Here is a 27866-nt window from a genome sequence, read left to right on the forward strand (position 1 = left end):
TACCCATGGCTTTTGTGAGCAATATATCATTTAAGAGACAACTTTGTAGAAAAAAAAACTGTTTTTGTCACAAAAACTTGTGGAAAAAAAAATTTCCATTGACTCATATGCCTCTCAGCAGATAGCTTAGGGTGTCTAATTTCCGAAAAGGGGTCATTTGGGGGTGTTGGACTATCCTGGTATTTTAGCACCTCAAGAAATGTGATAGGCAGTCAGAAAGTAAAAACTGTGTAAATTTCAAATTATCTATACCATAGTTTGTAGATGCTATAACTTTCACACAAAGCAATCAATATACACTTATTGGGATTTTTTTTTACCAAAAACATGTAGCAGAATATATTTTGGCCCAAATTTATGATGAAATTTTAGTTTTTTGGATATTTTTTGACAGAAAAGAGAAAATACTGTGGTTTTTTTTCACGTTTTATTTTTTATAGCGCAAAAAATAAAAAGCGCACAGGTGATCAAATACCACTGAAAGAAAGCTCTATTCGTGTGAAAAAAAGGACATACATTTTGTTTGGGCACAGCTTTGCATAACCACGCAATTGTCAGTTAAACTAGTGCAGCGCTGTATAGCAAAAAATTGCATAAATTACAGTATCTATACCATAGTTTGTAGACACTATAACTTTCACACAAAGCAATCAATATACACTTATTGGGATTTTTTTTTTACCAAAGACATTTAGCAGAATACAGATTGGCCTAAATTTTTTGACTAACTTTGAGTTTACGATATATTTTTTATAGCTGAAAGTAGAAAATATCATTTTTTTTTTCAAAATTTTTTTGTTTATAGAGCAAAAATACCACCGAAAGAAAGCTCTATTTGTGTGAAAAAAAGGATGTACATTTCATTTGGGTGCAGCATTGCATAACCGCGCAATTATCAGTTGAAGCAGTGCAACGCCAAAAAGCAAAAAAAAGGCCTGGTCAGGAAGGGGGGTAAATCCTCAGGAGGGCAAGTGTTGAAAAAAAAAATTACACTGGTATTGTTTTTATTATTATTATTATTATTATTATTATTAATAATAATAATACATATTTTAGCTGTTTTCTGCTTGTAGAAGTTATAGTAGTTGATGTTTTGAGAAAAAAAAAATTATTATACTGGTATACTTTATATTCATATTTATTTCAAAGCATCAACTACTATAAATACTACAATCAGAAAACAGCTAAAACATCTAATAACAATAATAATTTATACTGTACATATCCGTCACCTAAGAAGTCTATTATAACTGCCTTGACTCCTATATATTGCCCTCTATAATACCAGTTTGTAAATCTCCACCTGAGAGCAACACATTACTGGTTACTTTTTACTTTACACAACCCCATTTATACATATGACACGATATCCAGCTATTCTGTTTTCTCTAATAAAAAGAAGGGAGAAACAAGAAAACGGAAAGAGAAAAAGAAATTGAGGCATACTTTGACTCTAATGTAGACTTTGCCACCATTATTCAATGTTCTATACAACATTCTCCATATATTGTGCTGTTTATTCCACCGTTCAAAAAGTCCTCTTTTTTAAGGAGCTACATTCACTGTAATGGGCCGAGCTCAATTCTTTGTTCAGTAATTTAGTATTAACATTACATGCTATTTATGTCACTTTCCAGATATTTTAACAAACCCTAACATACCTTCAGGTAAAGTAACTTACTATTTAGAGGTACATTGTCACTTACTTAGAAATTAATCCGAAACTAAAGGTAACTATTACACACATTATCTAGTCAAATAATAGTATATACAATAACATACAACTACATGAGGAAAACTATTTTCTAACACCTAAGCCACACTTTACACATTGTGGTATTTCCAGTTCCGGTTATTACACGGGATGTCATTAATAGACATATATATCTATTCTGTATACATAAATGAGGTGAAAAATAGAAGCTCTTGTTGCCCCTTTGAAAAGCCTTGCACAGTGAATTACTTTTCAGAGGGCAGAAGCGAAAGCTATCCTTTCACTTCCTGCTGAGTCTACAGGACAGGAAGTGAAGGGAAACCTTCCTAATGACAGCACTGATAAAACGAAAATTACAACTGTTCTTTACTTAAGGGCTTGTAGCACTCTGAAGAGTGGTGGATCGCTTTTCAGAGTATATTTTACAGGCGACAGGGGCAGGCATCCTCATGGCCTGTTTTAACTCCTAAAAAGTCTGCACCACCACGCTGCAACCGTGTACATTGCACACGGTTGCAGCTTGGACCTATTCACTTGAATGAGTCACATTAGGCGGATTTTACTGGTAAATAAGCCATGCCTTTGCAAAGCGTTGTGAGGTGACTTGCTTTTCAGAGGGTGGTAGAGCAGTGGCTGCCAGACATTCAGCAGGTGATATTGCCAGCAACTAAACCCCCCTTTATTGCCAGTCAAATGGAAGTGATTGAGTTGTGGCATGGGCCCGTTTACCTGAATGGGTCGCATGTGGCAGCTCAGCCACCTGTTTTTACCTCCTGTGGCAGCCGTGTGTGTGAAGCCATAAAGTCTGGAAAAGGTGCACTTCTAAAATTGAAAAATTACCCTCCGGGCTGGTTTATACCAGAATGTGTTGGGGGAAAGGAGAGTTCTTCGCGTTCAAAACGCGACGCCTTTGAGAGCTGCTGTGGGTGTCAATATATTCTTAAGCAAATATATTGCTACAGGGCGGCACAGGTGTGCAAAATCACGTATATATACATGATATTGCAGTTCCGGGTAGGAGACGCACGTGCGCCCTACCCACGCAGCCATTCATGGCCTCGGCTATCAATCGCTGGGTCCGGGCCAGGGAGTTCTCGCCGGTATCCAGTGATCACTGAGTATCTCCGACAGTGGAGAGACCTGTGTATAAACAACACAGTTCTGTCCCCTGTCAGCTGCTGCACACTGCTTTGTATGGCTCTGCATTGCAAAGCCATACAAAGCAGTGTGCTTACAATGAAACACACACAGCCCAAACAGTAAAACAGCACACAGTTAGCCCTTTGATTGCCCCACGTTAACCCCTTCCTGCCTACCAGTGCCAATAGTACAGTGTCAGTGCTTTTGTGTTAGCACTGATCACTGTATTGGTGTCACTGGGGGTCTCAGTGTCAGAATGCCCTCCACAGTCCCGCTATAAGTCGCTGATCGCTGCCAGTACTAGTAAAAAAAAATTACGTAAACCAATTAATTTACACGTATTGGGATTTTGTTTAACAAAGACATGTAGCAGAATACAATCATAAAAAGAGGAAGTGAACGCTAAAAGCAAAAAAGCAGCCAAAGCACAAAAAGGATACCAAATAACCTCTCAAGACTTAAATATATATAAGGTGCGGCGCTAAACAGTTCAACCAATAATGAATGCTCAATATATAAAATATGCCAAGATTAATAAAACCATAAAAATCATCATAAGAATAAAGTGACTTGTGACAAAGTGCCAAACATTCATATGTATTCAGTGACTTTCGTAATCTCATATAGTCCGTCACTGTTAGAGTGACCAGTAGTGTTAATATAGAGTAATTGTCCCAATTAAGAGTATGGGAGATCAAATTATCTCCAGTAATAGGTGCTCCATCCAGACTGTGGTGAAATGACTGGTATTATGTAAAGGCTGCGCACTCACCAGATGCACAGTTAATCTGCGCATTTAGAGACAATATTCTCTTATGGATACACTGAAGGCTCCTGTATGGATGGATCTGGTCTGGTCAGGTATTCCCCTCACCGCTCTCTCCTTCTGGCAATATGGCTCAGTCTCCCCTTACATACAGCTCTGTGGGTTGTTGATAGCTGCACCTCCACCATGAGGATGGCGATAGATACAGAGTCCTCCCCGACAGCCACGATCAATTCTTCCTTCCTACCAGTCGGAGAGTGCAGGGCTGCTGTGACGGACTATATGAGATCACCAAAGTCACTGAATACATCGGAATTTTTGGCACTTTGTCACAAGTCACTTTATTCTTATGATGATTTTTATGGTTTTATTAATCTTGGCCAGGGGCGGACTGACCATTTGGAAACTCGGGCACTGCCCGAGAGCCCGGGGTCAGTAGGGGGCCCCATGAGATGCCCCTAGTACCTTTTCATAGTCTTTTTTGAGTTTGGGCAAGGACACAGGGGCCCCATGATCCCCTATTGCCCGAGGCCCCATGAGTTCTCAGTCCGCCCCTGATCTTGGCATATTTTATATAATGAGCTTTCAGTATTGGTTGAACTGGTTAGCGCCGCACGTTATATATATTTATGTAGCAGAATACATTTTGGCCTAAATTATGACAAAATTTGATATTTTACATTCTTTACCGGACATGTTTAATAGCAAAATGTTAAAAATATTTTTTTCCCAAAATTGTTAGTCTTTTTTTGTTTATAGCGCGCAAAATAAAAAAAGCAGAAGCGATCAAATACCATCAAAAGAAAGCTCTACTTGTTGGGGGAAAAAAGGATGTAAATTTTGTTTGGGTTCAGCGTTGCATGACAGCGCAATTGCCAGTTAAGTTGGGGGGGGGTTGTTTGATGCATTTTTCTTACCACACCACACATGCACCAAAAATGCAGCAAGCATGACTTTTAACAATGCAAAGGACCCCCAACTGACCACTGTGAAGAGTTCCATAGGATTTATTGGTCATGCAGTTTGTTTTTTTTTAATGCAAAAATGGAAGGAAAAGAAATCAGTGTGAAAGCAACCTAAGCAGTGCAAGCTCTGTGACCAGAAGTTGGGGGCTGCGGTGAAAGTGGCCTTGAGCTAGAGGGAAGAATAATTAGTGGTATCGCACTAGGCATGCATTATTGTGTGGGAAACCATTTACAGTGTTTTGAATTACCGTGTGTTGCATGTGGTGCTCCCCTAAAAAAGCAACAGGGATGGTTTTTTCTGTGTTAGGGCTGCCTTAGGGCCCATTTAGCTTTCTGGAAAGGCTGTGGAAAAAGGGGCTTTTACCCCCATCCACTTCAAGTTCCAGAAATTTCCAGGAACAGCAGGAAACACAGGCTGACCCATGATAATGCACCCAACACTACAAAAAAAAAAAAGTAGCTCTGCCCTTCCCTCTGCACCTCCCCTAATGTGGGTAAAGGGACGCAGAACACCACATTTTGGAGGACATGCCCAAAGGTCAAAGGTTTGGGATTTGTGTATACAATTTTGTTTTCGTTGATCCTTGTCAATTTTAAGAAGTCCCCATTACAGGCCCTACTTAACCAACCAATAGAGGAGGCACCAAAGCATTCCAAAATATTGGTCTTGTTTACATTCCTAGCGGCCAGAATAGCAGTCACCAGGTCCTGGATGTCTTTTGTCCATCCTCTTTTCAGTAATGAACGCTAAAATGTCATGGCAAATGGTGCATAAAAAGCTATCAGCCGCATTGAAAAATAAATTACATTTATTCAAAAGATCATGGGACCCTTGGATAAGTTATATTTCAGCAGACAGACAATCAGTGAAGTTCCAACAAAGGGCAGGGGAGATGGACACGGAGCAAAACTCTAGATTACCCGCATGTCCTGATATTCTTCTTCTAGCTTTCTCTCTCTTCTCTTCCTTTTCTTTCTCTATTCGACCTTCCTTCTGCATTTACCTGGGTTATCATATGCACCTGATTAAAGAAACATGTTCATTAGAGTATATCATTTTGGTGAGCATTCAACCTGCGTAAAAAGTGTACGGCACAGCTAATGATATGAGAAATATCAAACCAGACCTCAGTACAAAAAATGATGCTGTACATGAAAATACCTTTTGCACTTAAAGGGTAACTTCACTTTCATGGGTATTGTACACATAGCATGTATACACATTGTACGCATAGCATGTACAATGGCGATCAATGATACTGACGTTTGTCGCCATTTCACGGGCGCACACAAATTTATGGTTTGACATGTTGGGTATTTATTTACTCGGTGCAACCTCGTCTTTTATATTTTACCAGAAATTTGGGCAATTTATTGCATTTGTTTGCCCTAAAATTTTGCATTTTAGACCTTTGAGGTATTATCATTTTTAGGGTGGAACACATAACAATGTTCCGGCTCCTGCAGCAGCTTAGTGTGTGATAGCAGTACGAGGAGAAGTTCCCTGTACCAGCTATGTCATTTTTAAAAGAGCGTGGCCATGTGGGTGGAGCCTCGCATGGCCACATCATTCATTCACAGAGTTCTGTGAATTAATCAACTGCAAGTACTGACATCCTTTGCGGATGTCGGCTTGTAGTTCTCAATGAACCAACACGGCACTGTTGAGCGCTCTGGTAGTTCATCAATTTAGCCTGTCAGTGTGAAACGGTCTGCCTGTAAGATGTACAGCTTACACTGACAGTCTGCAGGAGTCCTGCATTACACCTGCAATCTTGCCCTGCCCCCCTCATCCTCGTCACTGGCTCTGATTGACAATAGTGGGAGTGCCGGTACCACAGCAAAGCATGTAAGACCCGGAACTGGGGGGAGAGAAGAGCTGCAGAAATGCACAGTGCTGGATCGAATGAGGGCTCAAGTATAAGGGGGGTGAGGTAGATACGGATGCCTAGACATGTTTTACCTTAATGCAAAGAATGCAATAAGGTAAACCTGGTTAGGCTTTATAACCACTTTAACCGGTTCCCCGCCGCCCTATAGTAGAACTACTGCTACAGGGCAGCAGGGCTTTGCAAAATCTACAGCTGTCAATCATCGGGTCCCAGACGGAGATTCCCCGCCGGTACCTGGTAATCGCCAAGGAAAAGTGACAGGGGAGATGTCTGTGTGTAAACACCACAGATCTCTTCCCTGTCTGCACCAACATGCTGCTTTGTATTGCTCTGCATAGCAAAGAAATACAAAGCAGCATGTTTTCCTAGTAAAACACACACAGTACATACAATAAAACAGCACAGTTAACCCCTTCCTGCTCAGTGTCATTAGTACAGTGTCAGTGTGTTTTATTAGCACCTATCACCGTATTAGTGTCATTGGGATGTCAGTGACACCAAGTCAGTTTCCCGCCCACTGTCAGAATGCCCGCCGCAGTCCCGCAATAAGTCGCTGATCACCACCATTACTAATATTAAAAAAAGTAAAAATTCAGTATCTATACTGCCATTTGTAGACGCTATAACTTTCACATAAACCAATTAATTTAAATGTATTTGGGGGGGGTTTAGCAAAGACAATTTTTTTACTGGACATGTTTAATAGCAAAAAATCAAAAATATATATTTTTTTCAAAATTGTCGTTTTTTTTAAAACGCACAGGCAATCAAAAACTATTGAAAGAAAGCTTTATTTTTGAGAGAAAAAAAAGACGTAAATTGTATTTGGGTGCAGCGTTGCATGACCGCACAATTGTCAGTTAAAGTAACGTAGGGCCGTATCGCAATAAATGGCCTGGTCAAGAAGGGGGTAAATCCTCTGAAGGGCAAGTGGTTAAAGTAGGAACATATGCAAAACTCTTTTTTCCCTATTTTGGATAGAGTAGGGCAGGGTTATAACCCGTCAGTTTTTTGCCATCTGTGTCCCAATGGGGAGATGTACCTTCCCTTCCTGTCCTATAGCCCAAAACAGGAACTTAGAGGAAAGTCCTGGAAAATAAGATAATCCATTGGGCCCTCCAGGTCACCAGAACTATAGTCCCAATTGGAAGATTTCCCCATTATTACTATTCTGGGGACAACCCAAAATGTTTTACTTCTTTAGATCAGGGGTCTCCAAACTTTATATACAAAGGGCCAGTTTACTGTCCTTAAGATCTTAAGGTGGGCCAGACTGTGGACATTGGGAGTAGAAAATGTCCTGGCATCAGCGGGAGCAAACAATGTTCCATTTTTGGTAATGAGAGGAGCTGTGCTCCATCCTTGTGTCACTGAGGAATCGTGCCCCATCATTGGTGTCATTGGGAGGAATTGTGCCCCATCACTGGCTTCATTTGGAGGAATTGCACCCCTTCATTGGTGTCAGTTGAGGGGAATTATGCCCCATTGTTGGTGTCAGTGGATGACATAGTGCTCCAAGCGCCAGATAAAAGCAAGCAAAGGGCAGCATCTGGCCCCCGGGCCACAGTTTGGAGGCCACTGATGATAATGGTAAACAGAACAGACAGAGAGGGTGAATCCCCCAACAGGGTCAGTTGGAACAATAAAAACTGTCAGGGTGTTCTAATCCATCTCCATACTATCCAAAACTGAAAAAAATGTTTTGCCTTTACCTATACTTTAACTTAAAAAGTACAATAATGGGGTTAACTGATAAACTCCAGAAGATCAAAAAAGAAAGCTTAATAGACACGAGCTAAATCAAAGCCGTGCAAATAAAAAAGAAGTACAGTCAAAGTTCTTTTGGCTGTACTTCTCCTTTGGATCACAGGACTGCAGTTCGTTCTGCACTCCTGTGACCCGTGCCTGCCCAGTCACTGCTCTCTGCTCAGAGGTCATGTGATCGCTGAGTTCTCACACTTAGAGTCGGTGGGGGGGGCCGATGCTGCATCCACCTACGTAAGTATGATTTAGAGAGAAAAAAAAGCAATCCCACACATCTCTTTGAAGATCTGAACTTTTAGGTCTGGTCTTGGACCAAGAATTGTCTTGCTTTTTTATATGCAGTCAGGTCCATAAATATTGGGACATTGACACATTTCTAACATTTTTGGCTCTATACACCACCACAATGGATTTGAAATGAAACGAACAAGATGTGCTTTAACTGCAGACTGTCAGCTTTAATTTGAGGCTATTTACATCCAAATCAGGTGAACGATGTAGGAATTACAACAGTTTGCATATGTGCCTCCCACTTGTTAAGGGACCAAAAGTAATGGGACAATTGGCTTCTCAGCTGTTCCATGGCCAGGTGTGTGTTATTCCCTCATTATCCCAATTACAATGAGCAGATAAAAATCCAGAGTTCATTTCATGTGTGCTATTTGCATTTGGAATCTGTTGCTGTCAACTCTCAAGATGAGATCCAAAGAGCTGTCACTATCAGTGAAGCAAGCCATCATTAGGCTGAAAAAACAAAACAAACCCATCAGAGAGATAGCAAAAACATTAGGCGTGGCCAAAACAACTGTTTGGAACATTCTTAAAAAGAAGGAACGCACCGGTGAGCTCAGCAACACCAAAAAACCCGGACGACCACGGAAAACAACTGTGGTGGATGACCAAAGAATTCTTTCCCTGGTGAAGAAAACACCCTTCACAACAGTTGGCCAGATCAAGAACACTCTCCAGGAGGTAGGTGTATGTGGGTCAAAGTCAACAATCAAGAGAAGACTTCACCAGAGTGAATACAGAGGGTTCACCACAAGATGTAAACCATTAGTGAGCCTCAAAAACAGGAAGGCCAGATTAGAGTTTGCCAAACAACATCTAAAAAAGCCTTCACAGTTCTGGAACAACATCCTATGGACAGATGAGACCAAGATCAACTTGTACCAGAGTGATGGCAAGAGAAGAGTATGGAGAAGGAAAGGAACTGCTCATGATCCTAAGCATACCACCTCATCAGTGAAGCATGGTGGTGGTAGTGTCATGGCGTGGGCATGTATGGCTGCCAATGGAACTGCTTCTCTTGTATTTATTGATGATGTGACTGCTGACAAAAGCAGCAGGATGAATTCTGAAGTGTTTCGGGAATATTATCTGCTCATATTCAGCCAAATGCTTCACAACTCATTGGACGCCGCTTCACAGTGCAGATGGACAATGACCAAAAGAAGACTGCAAAAGCAACCAAAGAGTTTTTTAAGGGAAAGAAGTGGAATGTTATGCAATGGCCAAGTCAATCACCTGACCTGAATCCGATTGAGCATGCATTTCACTTGCTGAAGACAAAACTGAAGGGAAAATGCCCCAAGAACAAGCAGGAACTGAAGACAGTTGCAGTAGAGGCCTGGCAGAGCATCACCAGGGATGAAACCCAGCGTCTGGTGATGTCTATGCGTTCCAGTCTTCAGGCTGTAATTGACTGCAAAGGATTTGCAACCAAGTATTAAAAAGTGAAATTTTGATTTATGATTATTATTCTGTCCCATTACTTTTGGTCCTTTAACAAGTGGGAGGCACATATGCAAACTGTTGTAATTCCTACACCGTTCACCTGATTTGGATGTAAATAGCCTCAAATTAAAGCTGACAGTCTGCAGTGAAAGCACATCTTGTTTGTTTCATTTCAAATCCATTGTGGTGGTGTATAGAGCCAAAAATGTTAGAATTGTGTCGATGTCCCAATGTTTATGGACCTGATTGTATATGTTTTTGTACTATACAACAAAAAAGCAAACAATATTTAAAAAAAAAAAAATGTGAACTTTAACCTTCCTTTCAGTCTTACACAGTTGTACTGAAAGTGCTTACTCCTGATTTCACTGCACACTGAGCTTCTTACAGTGTGCATCAGAAGTCAGAGCCCACCTTATTTCCTTGCTAGAGGACATTGAGCATCTAGTGTTGCCTCTCCAGCCTTACTGTCCCTGGCCCACCCCTTTCATTTACTGGATTTCAGTTTTTTCATCCGCAGAGGTTCAGCACCACATGTGTGCATTACCTAGTGATCTGCGTGCCAATGAAGCACGCCTACAACATCCACTGCTTACAGACTGACATCCATCTATCAAGGCATTTTGAAATTTACACAACTCATCTCAAGAGTCAATCCCCTGGTCAGGGCGGGGCCTGAACATGGCGGCGGGGGAGAGCTCAATGTAGGAGCTCGTGGACGGAGCTCCGTTGTCTGGCCTCCCCAAGCCTCCAGGGCTATCCCCTCAGGCATGCTTTGAGTCCCGTGGCGGGGGACTTACCCTGGCCCGACGGTCCCCTGTTGAGAAGAGGTGGATGCTGGCATGGAGAGAGAGAGGAGCGGCTGGAGACCGGCAGAGAGAGAGTCCCTGGATGCCGGGAGACGAAGGGGGACGGCGCGATCACATGACCGGCCGCAAAGCATCACTGGGAGATCGGAAAGCCGGCCGGCCGGCGTTTTGCAGTGAGAGAGCTGCGCCGACCTGTTTGCCGGTGACCGATTCAATCTCCCCCTGTCACCCTGAAACCCCTCAAGCTAAAAGCAAACGGGAGAAGAACTTTTGAGACCAGGACAAGGAGATCGAGGAGAGCCTGGGGAGTTGCCCCCCCCCCCTCCCACAAACGGAATCTTAGGGGAATCGAACGAGAGAGCACTCACAAAGAAGAAAATACATAAGGAGGGTGAGTGACCATGACTGTACTTTATTTTGTACTGATATGAAGCTCTGAGTGGACCCCTAAAGAGAAGCAAGGAGTAAGGGAAAGGGGGGCCCCCGGAGACTGTATAAAAGGTGGAAGAGGCCCGAGGGAAGAAAAGCTTAAAAAATCAGCAGGGGGTCAGGGAGGAGATCTGAAGGTTAAAGAACTGTTTTTTTCCCCCCCTTACACACAAATTTATAAAGGAGTATAAGAAGAATATAAGCCACAGAGAAAAATGAAAAATAAAAACATAAAAGGAAGTGGGCTTAAAGGGTCCCAGACTGGTACAATTAAAAAATATACCTCCCAAGGAAACGTAACCCCAGAAAGACACCAGAGCAGGACTGAAAAAGGAGAAGTAGACCTTAGTATGGAAAGTAGTCCTAGAGTATCATTAGGCCTTGATACTAGCAACCAGCAAACATCAGGCAATATAGAGATGGGAAAAGATCTACAAATACCTAACAAAAAAGAAATGGCAGAAATGTTTAAAGAATTGGAGAAAACAATAAAACAAGAAATGGTAAATATCCGTAGCGATCTGGGACACCTGTTGGAGAGAGTTGAAGAAACGGAGGAGAAGGTTAAAAGTCAGACCCAGGCTATCCTTGAACTAGAAAAAGAAATAACTAACATAGGGAAAGCCCAAGAAAAACTGTTATATAAGGTTGAGATACAAGAAAACAAAGACAGGAAGAGAAACGTCCTGATACGTGGGGTCCCAGAGAACTCAAAGGGAGAAAGCCTGCAAGAGGTGGTTTGTAAAATACTTAATACTATAACAGACAGACCTGAAATGGATAGGACTAAAATAGAAGGAACTTTTAGAAAAGGAAAAATTCAAAGAATCCTGGGGAAAGAAAGGCCGAGAGATATATTAGTTCAATTCTATGAGCTCCGGGATAAAGAAAAAATCTGGAAGAAGATCAAAGGAAAATCAGTAATTAAATATGAAGGAGGAGACATACAGATATATGCGGATCTGGCCCCAGAGACTCTGTGGAGAAGGAGATCTTTGAGACCCCTATTGGAAAGGTTGAAAGAACAAAATGTGCAATATAGATGGGGGACTCCTGAATGCTTAATAGGATGGAAAAATGGGACTACAGCATACCTCAGGTTTCCAGAAGACTTGAAAAATTTTTTTGACAGTTTAAAAATTCAAAGAATGGAAATCCCTGGCTGGGAAGAACAACAATGGGAAAATACAACGAAGAGAAAAGAGGACCGGCAATTTGTGGGGGGGATGAGGCGGGGGAAGGGGGGAGGGGGAGAGGGATGGAGGAGGAGAAATAGAGCCTTTTTTTTTTTTCCCTCCTCCGTCCTTTTTCTGCCCTCACCCCACCGTCCTCGTTTTATTGTGCCTGAGATAAATCTGGATGGGACCTGGGGGGTTATGGGGAGGTTAGACAAGGGGAAGTAGTCCATGGACGGAGTCTTAGCCCAAGGATTAAATCAAAAGTGGATTTTATATTCCATAAATGATTAGTAGGCAAATGATAGGCCTAAAAAGTGGGGGTGGGGGAGGGGGGGAGTCGGGAGGTTGGAAGGGTGGGAAATGGGAGAGGGGGGATGTTATTTCTGCAAGATAAAAGAAGATATAAAAGCAAGTGAGAAGGGAGAAGGAGGAGAGGAGAAGAAGGGAGAAGAAGAGGAAATGAGAAAAGGGGAGAGAAAAGGAAAATATAGATGGAGGAGAAAAGAGGAAATTTAAGGAAGATGGAAGAGATTCAGTTTATAACATATAATGTAAATGGGATGAATTGCCCTGGGAAAAGATATAGATTATTTAAAGAACTACACCATAGGGCAGCCTCAGTGATATTTCTACAGGAGACACATCTTGAGATAAAGTCAAATGTTAGGCTGATGTCTAGAAATCACCCAACATGGTACTACGCAGACTCCCCGGTTAAAAGAGCAAAAGGGGTAGCAATAGGTTTGGCAAAGAATATTAGGTTTGAGTTGGAAGATAGAAAAACAGACCCAGATGGGAGATTCTTGTTTTTAAAGGGCAAGTTACAAGAGATCGAGTGTACACTGGCCAATATCTACTGTCCTAATAAAAAACCGGAGGCGTATCTGAAAAAAGGGTTGAGGAAGTTGATGGACTTTAAAAAAGGACGTTTGATCCTGGCAGGGGACTTTAACTTTTGTATGGAACCACAAAGGGACGCCACCTCCCATATAAAAAGAGAGGGAAATAGGGCCCTGAAACTATTGAAAAAAGAATTACACATAAGTCAATTGGTAGATGCCTGGAGAATTACACATATGCAAGATAGAGATTATACTTTCTTTTCAAACATGCATAAGAGATATTCAAGACTAGATCATATATTAATAGAACATCAATTAATTGACCATCTGATCCAAGTAGAAATAGAGACAATATCTTTATCAGATCACGCCCCAGTTATTATGAAAATGGAATGGGGGAGGAGGAAATTCGGAGGGCTGGGATGGAAATTGAATGAGACACTCTTAGTGGAAAAGGAAATAGCTCAGAAAATAGGGCAGGAGATCGAACGCTTTTTTAAGGAGAATGAGACAGGTGAGGTATCAACAGCCACAGTGTGGGAATCTCACAAAGCATACATAAGAGGAATATTAATGGCAATTGGGGCAAGAAAGAAAAAAGAAAGAAGGGAGAAAATGAGTGACCTCTTAGAAGAAATAAGTAAAATAGAACAAATACATAAGAACAGAATAACAAAAGAAATAGAGCTGAAGTTAAAAAAAAAGCAAGAAGAATTGAAAGAAGTGATAGAAGAGGAGAGGAGAAAAGTATATAATAGAGTTTTGAGTGAGAGATATAGATGGGGAGAAAGACCTGGAAAATATCTGATGAGAGCCCTGAGGAAAAAGAAAAATAGAAATTATATAGAAAAAATAAAAGATGCTAAAGGAAACATGTTGCATTCAAATAAAGATATCATCAAAGCCTTCACAGAATATTACAGGAAACTGTATAATATAAGCCCCCTGGAAGGATTAGAAAACATACAAAGTGAGAAGAATCAAAAAAAAAAGAAATATCTGGAAATGGCTGGGTTACTAAAACTAAGTGAGGATCAACTGAACTCCCTAGATGCAGATATCTCACAGGACGAAATAAAATTAGCATTGAAGGGGTCAGTGTCGGGGAAAAGCCCAGGTCCAGATGGATATACAGTGAGATATTATAAAAAATTTAGTGAAATTTTAATACCAAAACTTAGAAATTACATGAACGCTCTAGGTGGAGAGATGGAATAAGAAGAGAATCATTACAAGCCCAAGTTGTGCTCATTCAAAAAGAGGGAAAAGATCCCTCACAGTGTTCGAGCTATAGACCTATTTCACTATTGAACACCGACATTAAGTTATATGCAAAGGTCCTAGCAAATAGATTGAAAGAGCTAATGCCAGAATGGATACAAGAGGATCAGGTGGGTTTTGTCCCAGGGAGGGAGGGTAAAGACAATGGGTTAAGATCACTGATGTTAATCCAAAAGAGCAAAAAGGGAAAAGAACCAGTGGTGTTACTCTCTATAGATGCTGAAAAAGCGTTTGACAGAGTGAATTGGAGATTCATGATGGATACTCTGGAAGCCTTAGGTATTGGGCCTAGGATGAGAGAGTGGATAGGGAAGTTGTACAGATACCCTTCTGTGGTTATTGGGGTAAATGGGGAGAGGTCAGAACCCATTGAGATGTCAAATGGAACAAGACAGGGATGCCCATTGTCCCCATTGTTGTATGTTATATCACTAGAACCATTGTTGTCAACAATAAGGCTGAATAGAGATGTAAAGGGAATCCTGATAGGAGATACAGAACATAAAGTTGCGGCTTTTGCAGACGACTTGCTGTTCTATGTAGGAAATCCCAGGATAACACTTCCAAACTTAATGAAGTCATTAAAGGAATATGGAGAACTATCAAACTTAAAGATAAACCCAACAAAAACGGAGATTCTAAATATAAACATCTTAAAAAATGAAAAAGAAAAAATACAAAAGGAATTCCCATTTAAATGGAAAGATAGAGATATAAAATATCTAGGAGTAAAGCTTACAGCCTCACACAAACATCTATTATTACATTACATTACATTGAGTTTATATAGCGCCAAAGGGTTTGCTCAGCGCTGTACAATAGAGGGGGGGACAATACATGAAACATTACAGCAACTACAAACAGCACACGAGGGGTTATAGGGCCCTACTCTTTCGAGCTTACAATCTAGGAGGGAGGGGGTAGTGGTACAGGAGGAAGTGGCTGTGGGGGATGGAGTGGTAGGAGGAATGAAGGAGAGCAGCAGTTAGGTGAGGGTGGGGTAGGCTTCCCTGAAGAGGTGGGTTTTCAGGGAGCGCCTGAAGGTGAGGAGGGAAGGTGACAGTCTGATGGATTGGGGTAGTGAGTTCCAGAGGATGGGGGAGGACCTGGAGAAGTCTTGCAGACGTGCGTGTGAGGAGGAGACCAGGGAGCAAGATAGAAGGAGGTCCTGTGAAGAGCGAAGGGTACGGGTAGGGTGGTACTTGGGAATCAGGTTGGTGAGGTAGTTAGGGGCAGTGTTGTGAATGGCTTTGTAGGTCAGAGTAAGTAGTTTGAATTTGATGCGTTGGGCGATAGGGAGCCAGTGGAGGGAGAGGCAGAGGGGGGTGGCAGAGGTGGAGCGGGTGGTGAGGTGGATGAGTCTAGCCGCTGAGTTGAGGATGGTCTGAAGCGGGGAGAGCCTGCACTGGGGTAGGCCGGTGAGGAGGGAGTTGCATTAGTCAAGGCGTGAGATAATCAGGGAGTGTACAAGTAGTTTAGTGGTGTCTGGGGTAAGGAAGGAGCGTATTTTGGCGATATTGCGGAGGTGGAGTCTGCATGTGTTTGTAAGTGATTTGACATGAGGTTGGAAGGAGAGGTTAGAGTCCAGAATGACTCCAAGGACTTTGGCTTGCGGGGCGGGATTGATGGTGGTGATGTTAGTAGTGATGGATAGGATGGGGGGGGGGGGGGCGGCGCGGGCAGGAGGGAAGACGAGAAGCTCGGTTTTGGAGAGGTTGAGTTTGAGGAAATGGAGCGACATCCAGTCAGAGATGTCGTTTAGGAGGTGAGTGATGCGGGCGGAGAAAGTGGAGGTGAGGGGTGGAGAGGTAAATTTGAGTGTCATCAGCATAGAGATGGTAGTTGAAGCCGTGGGAGTGTATGAGTTTGCCAAGGGAGGAGGTGTAGATGGAGAAGAGAAGGGGTCCAAGGACAAAGCCCTGGGGGACCCCAACAGAGAGGGGGAGTGAGGGGGAGGTGGCACCATTGTAGGTGACACTGAAGGAGCGTCGGGATAGGTACGAGGAGAACCAGGAGAGAGATTGATAAATGAGATTAGAGACGAATTAAAAAGATTGGAGGGAGGAACCCTGACATGGATGGGCCGTATTAATCTGGTAAAAATGGTAATAGTACCAAAAATCATATATAGATATCAAATGATCCCAAGTAAACTCCCAGAGATTTTTTTTAAAATAATTAAGAAACTGATAACAAAATACATATGGAGGAATAAAAAACCAAGACTGTCATACGAACTGTTGAGTAGGAGGAAAGAAAGAGGTGGTTTAGGGCTCCCCGACTTTAAAAGATATTACAAAGCGGTAATATTGGCAAGAACCATAGATTGGATATATAATTATAAAAAAAAGTTGGGTGAGAATAGAGAATGAACTCAGTGGAATAGACCTGGGAAGAATGATATGGGTGCCAACACAGTAAAGGGGTTTAAACGATAATGTAAATACATGCACTTTGAATGTACTAAAGGTTTGGGATAATTTACACAAAAGTATGAAATGGACTTTTAATTCAACACTGATTCCACTAAAAAACACGGAGTTTTTTCCCCCAGGCAAAGAAGAAATAGGAGGGAGGTGGTTTAAAAAAGATAGGGTGCAATTGAGAGATATACTGGTGGGAGACGAAATAGGATCATTTGGTGATTTGAAGAAAAAAGAGGGAGAGATCTTCACTAAACTAGACGAATTGCGGTATTTTCAATTGAGGTGTTTTGCTGGAAGTTTGCCAAAACCTTTAAGGACAAAAGAAAATTGGAATCTGTTCGAAAAGGCATTGGGAACACAAGGTGATGGGAAACACGGGATTACTAAAGTTTACAAAATACTCACTGAATTAGACACAAACACAAAGCCAACATATATAACAAAATGGGAAATGGATATGGGAGTTGTGATAGATGAGGAAAAGCAAAGGAGAATGTATAGATTAATTCACGAGAACGTCTCTATGAGAGAAGTAGAGATGAACTATAAGTGTTTGACAAGATGGCACATCTCACCAAATGTAGAAAATAAGATATGTGGAGAGTTCACCACTGTGTTGGAGGGGATGTGGAGAGGTAGGCACTATATACCATATATGGTGGGGATGCCCTAAAATCCAGATATTCTGGAAAACAGTAATCCACTTGATAGGAAAATTGACAGAAATAGATATAGAGCTAGACCCAGAAGTATGTATTTTGCATAATATGGATATAACAGTAAATAAATATAAAAAATCAGGGATATGGTACTACCGTATTTGCCGGCGTATAAGACGACTTTTTACCCCTTAAAAATCTTCTCAAAAGTCGGGGGTCGTCTTATACGCCGGTAATACATGACATGACACTTTTTAGGGGGGCGGCGCGGTGCCGCCGCCGCCCCCCCCCCTTCCCCTAACGGAAGGGACACTAAGTACAGGGGTGGGCAGGGGCTATTTCTTACCTGGTTCCGGTCCCACGACGATCCGGTCCAGGAAGCGCGGCTGCGCCTTCAGTTCGGCCACTGGAGTTCGCGCGGCTGCTCGGCTCCGCCTCCTCACCAGCGATTGGCCGCCAGAACTGTAGCTCAGGAAAGGCACACAGGCGGCCAATCACCGGCGAGAGGGTGGAGCCGAGCGGCCGCGCGAAAATCGAGTGCAGGACCAGCAGGTAAGTGGTCAGTGTAGAGGTGCTGCTGCAACCACATATGCTGGCTGCAGCAGCACCATACGAGAACAGAGTCAGCAAGTGTCAGTGGGAGGAATAGTGCCCCATCATTGGTGTCACTGATACCAATGATGGGGCACTATTCCTCCCACTGATACCAATGATGGGGCACTATTCCTCCCGCTGATACCTATGATGGGGCACTATTCCTCCCACTGACACCAACGATGGGGCACTATTCCTCCCCCCCACTGACACCAACGATGGGGCACTATTCCCCCCCCCCCCACTGACACCAACGATGGGGCACTATTCCACCCCCCCTGACACCAATGATGGGGCACTATTCCACCCCCACTGACACCAATGATGGGGCACTATTCCTCCCCCCCACTGACACCAACGATGGGGCACTATTCCCCCCCCCCACTGACACCAACGATGGGGCACTATTCCACCCCCCACTGACACCAACGATGGGGCACTATTCCACCCCCACTGACACTAATGATGGGGCACTATTCCACCCCCCACTGACACCAACGATGGGGCACTATTCCACCCCCCACTGACACCAACGATGGGGCACTATTCCACCCCCCACTGACACCAATGATGGGACACCATTCCTCCCACTGACACCAATGTTGGGACACTATTCCTCCTACTGACACCAATGATGGGGCACCATTCCCCCCACTGATACTAATGATGGGACACTATTCCCCCCACTGATACCAATGATGGGGCACTATTCCCCCCACTGATACCGATGATGGGGCACTATTCCTCCCACTGGTGTGCACTGGAAGAGGGGTAGTCTTATACGGCGAGTATAGCCCAAACACTACATTTTAGCAGGAAAAGTAGGGGGGTCGTCTTATACGCCCAGTCGTCTTATACGCCGGCAAATACGGTATATAAATGCTGCAAAAGCTCTGATACCCAAGTTCTGGCGGCGAATAGAGATACCGAAGGAAGAGGACTGGATTGAAAGAGTTGAGCAGATCAAAAAGATGGAAAGGTTGTGTTATATCCAAGAAGATAGGATGGAGGCCTATTATGGGAAATGGGAGAACTGGGAAAAAGCTAGATTATATAGGAAGTATAGGAAAGAATAAAAGATAACAACAGAATAACTTCACTTGCTGATATAAGAAGATGCAGAGAAAAGGTAGGATAGGCAGAGGGGTTTTGGGGTGGGGGGCGGTGCTGGGAGGGAAATGTTGTATAGAGTAAATAAAGTAGAAATGTTGGATATTATAATATTATAGAATATATTTTTATATATACATATCTACATTGTGTTGATGAAATGTATTTAAAATGGAAAATTAATAAATATTTAAATTATAAAAAAAAAAAGAGTCAATCCACTGCTTACAGAACTGAGGACCTATGAGAGGAGTACTGAGGCAAGGTGCTGTTATGTTTTCAGAAGGCCAGCATCCCACTAGCCCCTCTCGCCAGCCATTGCATAGGGAAACACAGAGACCCAGCGATGTCTAAACAAGGTATATCTTGATTGAGGTCAGTGTTCTGGGCAGGCCACTCAAGTTCCTCCACAACAAAGTCTTTATGGATGTGGCATTGTAATTTTCAGTGGAAACACAGCAACTCAATATGGTCTTGGAATGGATTGCCCGACAAGCTCATAGTGATGCTCAGATATCCAGACTTTATTTTATATCGTTTATCAATTTTCAGCAGGATATTCCAGATGCTGGTTTATCCACAAGGAAGGTAAGTGCCAAACAATCACATGACCACCATCTTCCTTATCTTCTGTGGTCCTGGGGTGTCGGACATAGCCGGCTAGCATGAATAGACATGGACATCAGAGGTAAATAATCTTGTGGTAATCTTGAAGCTTTTTGTTACATTTAAAGTAGACATGCATATGTCTTGCTGAGCATGCTCGGAGCTTAGGCCGGGTCTGTCATTGGCACTGGGAGCCGTCAGACTGCTCAATAGCTGAGCGCAGTGAAAGCAAAGCAAGGAGTGTGTGCTGTGCTCTCTGCCTCCCCCTAGAGTGTAGTACCCAGCTCTGTGAGTGAATAGCGAAGTACTGAAACTTTTTATGGGGGGGGGGGGTTGTACATGTTTCTGTGTATGTACATGTGTGTATCTGTACATGTGTCTGTGTGTATGTACATGTATGTGTGTGTACACGTGTCTGTGTGTGTGTGTGCATGTACATGTGTTTGTGTGTATGTACGTACATGTCTGTGTGTATGTACGTACATGTCTGTGTGTATGTACATGTGTCTGTGGGTACATGTGTCTGTGTGTACGTACATGTGTCTGTGTGTACGTACATGTGTCTGTGTGTACGTACATGTGTCTGTGTGTACGTACATGTGTCTGTGCGTGTGTATTTCTGTGTATGTAAATGTATCTGTGTGTATGTGTGTCTGTACGTGCCTGTGTGTGTAAACATGTGTCTATATGTGTGTGTCTGTGTGTACATGTGTCTCTGTGCGTGTGTGTGTGTGTGTATGTACATGTCTGTGTGTGTGTACATGTCTCTGTGTGTATGTGTGTGTATGTACATGTCTCTGTGAGTGTGTATACATGTTTCTGTGTGTGCGTATGTACATGTCTGTGTGTGTGTACATGTGTCTCTGTGTATATGTATGTACATGTCTCTGTGCGTGTGTATACATGTTTCTGTATGTGTATGTATGTACATGTCTGTGTGTGTGTACAGCTGTCTCTGTGTGTGTTTGTTGGTGGCGAGTAACTCTTAAGGCCTGGCTAGTAGCTCAGGACTTGAAATTTTAAGCCTTAGACCAATAGTAACTGAATCATAAAAAAGCTGCTGATTGTTTATCCATAGCAGCCAATCAGAATTGCATTTTAAAGCTGACCTCCAGAAAGCTAAATAAACCGATGAATATGTTAGGGAATTACACAATTTTCTGCAACCCGTGGTTGTAAGAAAAAAAATCACATCATCTATGGCTTGCATAACGGAACTGTTTTACCTTTCAAAAGATTTGTAATTCTGTCCAGCTTGTACTGAGTTAACATATCTCTGCTCCACATCACATCTTTGTCTGGCAGAGTAGGAGACCATATTTCTTGGCTACATTTACCCTAGGTTCACACCTAAGCGTTTTCTACAGCGTTTTGCAGAAACACAGTACAGTCTATTTAATATGATTTCCTATGGGACAGGTTCACATCTGCATGTTTTCACCCGATGCGTTTTTTGGAAAGGGTCAGGAATGTTTTTTAACACAAAAAGTTGCAGTTTTGGTTCTATAGACTTCAATGGAAATGCTGCAGAAAAGCATGTATTGTGTTTTTGATGCGTTTTGCGTTTTAAATCTGCAACAAAAACAAAAAAAACACAGGTGCAAAAACGCAATACAGAAACTACTCAAATGCAACGTGCATAGGTGTGAACCCAGCCTTAAAGCAGATCTTGCATTTAAAATAACAAGATCTGCTTATTTAGTCAAATTGCCGACAAAGATGATCCCAAAATATTGCTGTTGCTAAAATAAGAAAAAAAAATACCTTTGCCCCAGCTTTAGATGCGTCCAGAAGGTGTGGATGATGTCACCATGTCTGGTGCTTCCTGAGATAGCTGGGAGCTCGAAATCTTGCGAGAAGGCAGCTATTCGAGGAGGTAGGTATGGTGACATTATTATTATACAGTATTTATAAAGCGCCAACAGTTCGCTCGGCGTAGTACATTACAATGGGTTACAGAACATGCGACAGTACAATAACAATACAGTGCGATACACGAGGGGTTCGAGGGCCCTGCTTTTTCGAGCTTACAATCTAGGAGGGAGGGGATAGTGGTACAGGAGGAGATAGCTGTGGGGGATGGAGTGGTAGGAAGAGTGGAGGAGGTCAGCAAATTAGCAGGGGGTGGGGTAGGCTTCCCTGAAGAGGTGGGTTTTCAGGGTACGCCTAAAGGAGAGGAGACTAGGTGATAGTCTGATGGGTTGGGGCAGGGAGTTCCAGAGGATGGGTGACACCCTGGAGAAATCCTGGAGGCGGGCATGGGAGGAGGAGACCAGGGTACTAGAGAGAAGGAGGTCTTGTGAGGAGCAGAGTGTGCGTGTTGGGTGGTACATGGATATTAGGTCGGTGATGTTATTTGGGGCAGTATGGTGGACAGCTTTGTACGTCAGTGTTAGGATTGAGGGAGTGGATGAGCTGCTTAGTGGTTTCCGGGGTTAGGAACATGCAGATTTTGGCGATGTTGCGGAGGTGGAGTCTGCATGAGTTTGTTAATGATTGGACTTGGGGCTGGAAGGAAAGTTGGAGTCCAGAATGACACCAAGTACTCGGGCCTGCAGGGCGGGCCTGATAGTGGCATTGTTGGACATGATGGAGAAGTCAATGGGGGGGGGTGGGCTGGGGGAAGACTAGGAGCTCGGTTTTGGAGAAGTTCAGTTTAAGGAAGTGGAGCGACATCCAGTCTGATATGTCGTTCACTAGGTTTGTGATTCAGGCGGAGACTGATGGGGTGAGGCGAGGGGTTAAGAGATAGATTTGTGTGTCATCGGCATAGAGGTGGTAGTTGAAGCCGTGAGAGTGCATGAGTTGGCCAAGGGAGGAGGTGTAGATGGAGAAGAGAAGGGGCTCGAGGACGGAGCCTTGAGGGACCCCAACAGAGAGGGGGAGTGAGGGGGAGGTGGTAGCGTTATAAGTAACTCTGAAAGAGCGTTGGGAGAGATAGGAGGAGAGCCAGGAGAGAGCGGAATCTCTGAGGCCGTGGGAGTGTAGTTTTTTGAGGAGGAGGGGGTGGTCGACTGTGTCAAAGGCCACGGAGAGGTCAAGGAGTAGGAGCACTGAATAGTGGCCATTAGCTTTGGCGGTTAGAAGGTCGTTGGAGGGTTTGAGTAAGGCAGTTTCGGTGGAGTGTAGGGGACGGAAGCCGGACTGTAGGGGATCGAGGAGGTTGTTGTCGTTGAGGCGAGAGCTTAGGCGAGTGTAGACTAAGCGCTCGAGGAGTTTGGATGTGAATGGGACATCATCTGTGCTTCAGAAGCTGGGGCCAAGGCAAGCTTTTTTTTATTATTCAGACACTTTTGGAAATGATTTGGAGGTGGGCTTTCAATAGAATGGACCTTCTGCTTTATGTTTTCAATCTGGTGTTTTTCAAGCTCATTTTTAGCTTCCCTACATCTACCCTCTACCCATCCACATAATTCAACAGATTTCTTAAATACCTTGTTTCCCTCCCTGCTGTGTAACGTTGTAAAAGGTAAAGAGGACCAGTCTTTCCCACAGGGAGTCCTGGGATCGAATCCTACATTTCAATACAGATTGAGGAAACCTGGAAGAGCTTATATACAACTAAAGGCACTGTCTACATGGGTGGGCAATTTAATACATTTCTATGAAAAAATAAATGAATTTAAATAAACCTGCTTACCCACGTCTGCTTTATGTATAGTTTCTTATACATTACAACTCTTTAAATTGCATAATATTAACAGAAATTGTGCTAAATTGACTTAAAGTGTTAGTAAACCCCCAACAGTATAATCAGTCTGTATATGCAGTAAAGTTTGCTTGTTACACTCACTGTGGAGCCTAAGGGGTTAATCCTCTGCATTGTGTAAAAAGGCTGTTTGATCCTTACTTTTCTGATCCTCCCCTTCTTCCAGTGTTCCCCTCTTATCTCCTGATAAGACATATTTTGTGGAGTCTCTCTGCACATGCTCAGCTTGGTGTGTATTGCTAGAGATTTTTTTTTTTCTTGGGAAAGTGCATGCGATAAACAGAGAGCCAATCAGCACTGTCTAGACAGAGGGTCAGGGGTCTTGAAACCTCCTAGAGCCTAAAGAAAACTCCTCCTATAAGCTTTAACCAGTGCTTGGCTGGATACTGATAAAAGTCACATGACTGCTCTAAAAGAAAAGGTATTTAGCAGTTTATATTTACAAAAATAATTGCATTTCCACGCTCTGTGTACTGTGGGAGACCACATGTAGTGAATGCAGGGTCCGGAGTTTAGTAACACTTTAAAAATAAACAGGAATGCTTGAAGACATCAAAAATGTCCCCTTGTGTGACATACCACTAGACAAGAACCTGTTAGTATTCATCTGACCTGTGGAAGGCACATTCGCATTTAGAATCTGTTGCTGTAAACTCTCAAGATGAGATCCAAAGAGCTATCACTATCAGTGAAGCAAGCCATCATTAGGCTGAAAAAACAAACCCATCAGAGAGATAGCAAAAACATTAGACGTGGCCAAAACAACTGTTTGGAACATTCTTAAAAAGAAGGAATGCACCGGTGAGCTCAGCAACACCAAAAAACCTGGAAGACCACTGAAAACAACTGTGCTGGATGACCAGAGAATTCTTTCCCTGGTGAAGAAAACACCCTTCACAACAGTTGGTCAGATCAAGAACACTCTCCAGGAGGTAGGTGTATGTGTGTGAAAGTCAACAATCAAGAGAAGACTTCACCAGAGTGAATACAGAGGGTTCACCACAAGATGTAAACCATTGGTGAGCCTCAAAAACAGGAAGGCCAGATTAGAGTTTGCCAAACAACATCTAAAAAAGCCTTCACAGTTCTGGAACAACATCCTATGGACAGATGAGACCAAGATCAACTTGTACCAGAGTGATGGGAAGAGAAGAGTATGGAGAAGGAAAGGAACTGCTCATGATCCTAAGCATACCACCTCATCAGTGAAGCATGGTGATGGTAGAGTCATGGCGTGGGCATGCATGGCTGCCAATGGAACTGGTTCTCTTGTATTTATTGATGATGTGACTGCTGACAAAAGCAGCAGGATGAATTCTGAAGTGTTTCGAGCAATATTATCTGCTCATATTCAGCCAAATGCTTCAGAACTCATTGGACGCCACTTCACAGTGCAGATGGACAATGACCCAAAGCATACTGCAAAAACAACCAAAGAGTTTTTTAAGGGAAAGAAGTGGAATGTTATCCATTGGCCAAGTCAATCACCTGACCTGAATCCGATTGAGCATGCATTTCACTTGCTGAAGACAAAACTGAAGGGAAAATGCCCCAAGAACAAGCAGGAACTGAAGACAGTTGCAGTAGAGGCCTGGCAGAGCATCACCAGGGATGAAACCCAGCGTCTGGTGATGTCTATGCGTTCCAGACTTCAGGCTGTAATTAACTGCAAAGGATTTGCAACCAAGTATTAAAAAGTGAAAGTTTGATTTATGATTATTATTCTGTCCCATTACTTTTGGTCCCTTAGCAAGTGGGAGGCACATATGCAAAGTGTTGTAATTCCTACACCGTTCACCTGATTTGGATGTAAATACCCTCAAATTAAAGCTGACAGTCTGCAATTAAAGCACATCTTGTTTGTTTCATTTCAAATCCATTGTGGTGGTGTATAGAGCCAAAAATGTTAGAATTGTGTCCATGTCCCAGGACCTTCTTCTATCTTGCTCCCTGGTCTCCTCCTCCCACGCACGACTGCAAGACTTCTCCAGGTCCTCCCCCATCCTCTGGAACTCACTACCCCAATCCATCAGACTGTCACCGTCCCTCCTCACCTTCAGGCGCTCCCTGAAAACCCACCTCTTCAGGGAAGCCTACCCCACCCTCACCTAACAGCCGCTGCCCTTCCCTCCTCCTACCACTTCATCCCCCACAGCCGCTTCCTCCGGTGCCTCTACCCCCTCCCTCCTAGATTGTAAGCTCGAAAGAGTAGGGCCCTCTAACCCCTTGTGTACTGTTTGATGTTACTGTTCTGTTTCATGTATTGTCCCCCCCTATTGTACAGCGCTGAGCAAACCTTTTGGCGCTATATAAACACGATAAATAAATAAATAAATAAAATGTCCCAATATTGATGGACCTGACCGTAATTGTCATTTTAATAATTTATTGCTCACACATGCCATAGGTATATGTGGAATTACTCCCCAAAATACATTCTGCTACTTGTCCCGAGCATGGGGGTACCACATGTGAGATATTTGTTGGTAGTCTAGTCAAGTACAGGAACCCAAAATCCAATAAGCACCTTCAGGCTTTTAAAGGGCTTTATTTCCTCACTACACTTCCTGACTACTTATCACAGTGTTGGAGGCCCTGAAATGCCAGAATAGAACCAAACCCCCCAAATGACTCATTTTTGGAAAGTAGACACCCCAAAGAATTTGATAAGAAACATGGTGAATCATTTTGCAGATCTCGTTTATTGCCACAGGTTTTTGGAAAATAAAGAAAGAAAACCAAAACATATTTTTTCTTTTCTTTTTTTATATTTCAAAACCTTGTGAGAAAAAACTAGATCTGCAAAATACTCACCATGCCTCTTTTTAAATTCCTTGGAGTGTCTACTTTCCAAAAAGGGGTCATTTGGGGGGGGGGGGGGGGGTTGGTGCTATCCTGGCATTTCAGGGCCTCCAAAACTGTGATAGGTAGTGAGGAAGTGAAATGAAGAAGTTACACACCTTCAGGCTTTCAAAGTGGTCATTGGATTTCAGGCTCCTGTATGTGGCTAAGCTCCCAAAAAGTCTCACACATGTGGAATCCCCATACTCAGTAGAAGTAGCAGAATGTATTTTGGGGTGTAATTCAACATATACCCATGGCTTTTGTGAGCAATATATCATTTAAGAGACAACTTTGTAGAAAAAAAAAACTGTTTTTGTCATAAAAACTTGTGTGAAAAAAAAATTTCCATTGACTCATATGCCTCTCAGCAGATAGCTTAGGGTGTCTAATTTCCGAAAAGGGGTCATTTGGGGGTGTTGGACTATCCTGGTATTTTAGCACCTCAAGAAATGTGATAGGCAGTCAGAAAGTAAAAACTGTGTAAATTTCAAATTATCTATACCATAGTTTGTAGATGCTATAACTTTCACACAAAGCAATCAATATACACCTATTGGGATTTTTTTTACCAAAAACATGTAGCAGAATATATTTTGGCCCAAATTTCTGATGAAATTTTTTAGTTTTTTGGATATTTTTTGACAGAAAAGAGAAAATACTGGTTTTTTTTTCGCATTTTATTTTTTATAGCGCAAAAAATAAAAAGCGCACAGGTGATCAAATACCACTGAAAGAAAGCTCTATTCGTGTGAAAGAAAGGACATACATTTTGTTTGGGCACAGCTTTGCATAACCACGCAATTGTCAGTTAAACTAGTGCAGCGCTGTATAGCAAAAAATTGCATAAATTACAGTATCTATACCATAGTTTGTAGACACTATAACTTTCACACAAAGCAATCAATATACACTTATTGGGATTTTTATTTTTTACCAAAGACATTTAGCAGAATACAGATTGGCCTAAATTTTTTGACTAACTTTGAGTTTACGATATATTTTTTATAGCTGAAAGTAGAAATATTTTTTTTTTCAAAATTTTTTTGTTTATAGAGCAAAAATACCACCGAAAGAAAGCTCTATTTGTGTGAAAAAAAGGATGTACATTTCATTTGGGTGCAGCATTGCATAACCGCGCAATTATCAGTTGAAGCAGTGCAACGCCAAAAAGCAAAAAAAAGGCCTGGTCAGGAATGGGGGTCAATCCTCAGGAGGGCAAGTGTTGAAAAAAAAAAATACACTGGTATTGTTTTTATTATTATTATTAATAATAATAAATATTTTCGCTGGTTTCTGCTTGCAGAAGTTATAGCAGTTGATGTTTTGAGAAAAAAAAATTATTATACTGGTATACTTTATATTCATATTTATTTCAAAGCATCAACTACTATAAATACTACA

General features: G+C 42.4%; 1 long non-coding RNA gene across 1 annotated transcript in view; it reads right to left on the reverse strand.

Annotated features, from left to right (window-relative positions):
- Positions 1-27866, reverse strand: part of LOC149433819 (uncharacterized) — an 83133-nt gene that overhangs the window by 22310 nt on the left and 32957 nt on the right. Inside the window, exon 3 of the long non-coding RNA XR_016308846.1 lies at positions 5507-5607. This is a non-coding gene — a long non-coding RNA (uncharacterized LOC149433819). The remainder of the gene's footprint in view (positions 1-5506; positions 5608-27866) is intronic.

This window comes from Staurois parvus, unplaced genomic scaffold (genome assembly GCF_062004578.1).
Source record: "Staurois parvus isolate SC_StPar_1 unplaced genomic scaffold, SC_StPar_1.0 ptg001916l, whole genome shotgun sequence".
NCBI classification, from domain to species: Eukaryota; Metazoa; Chordata; class Amphibia; order Anura; family Ranidae; genus Staurois; species Staurois parvus.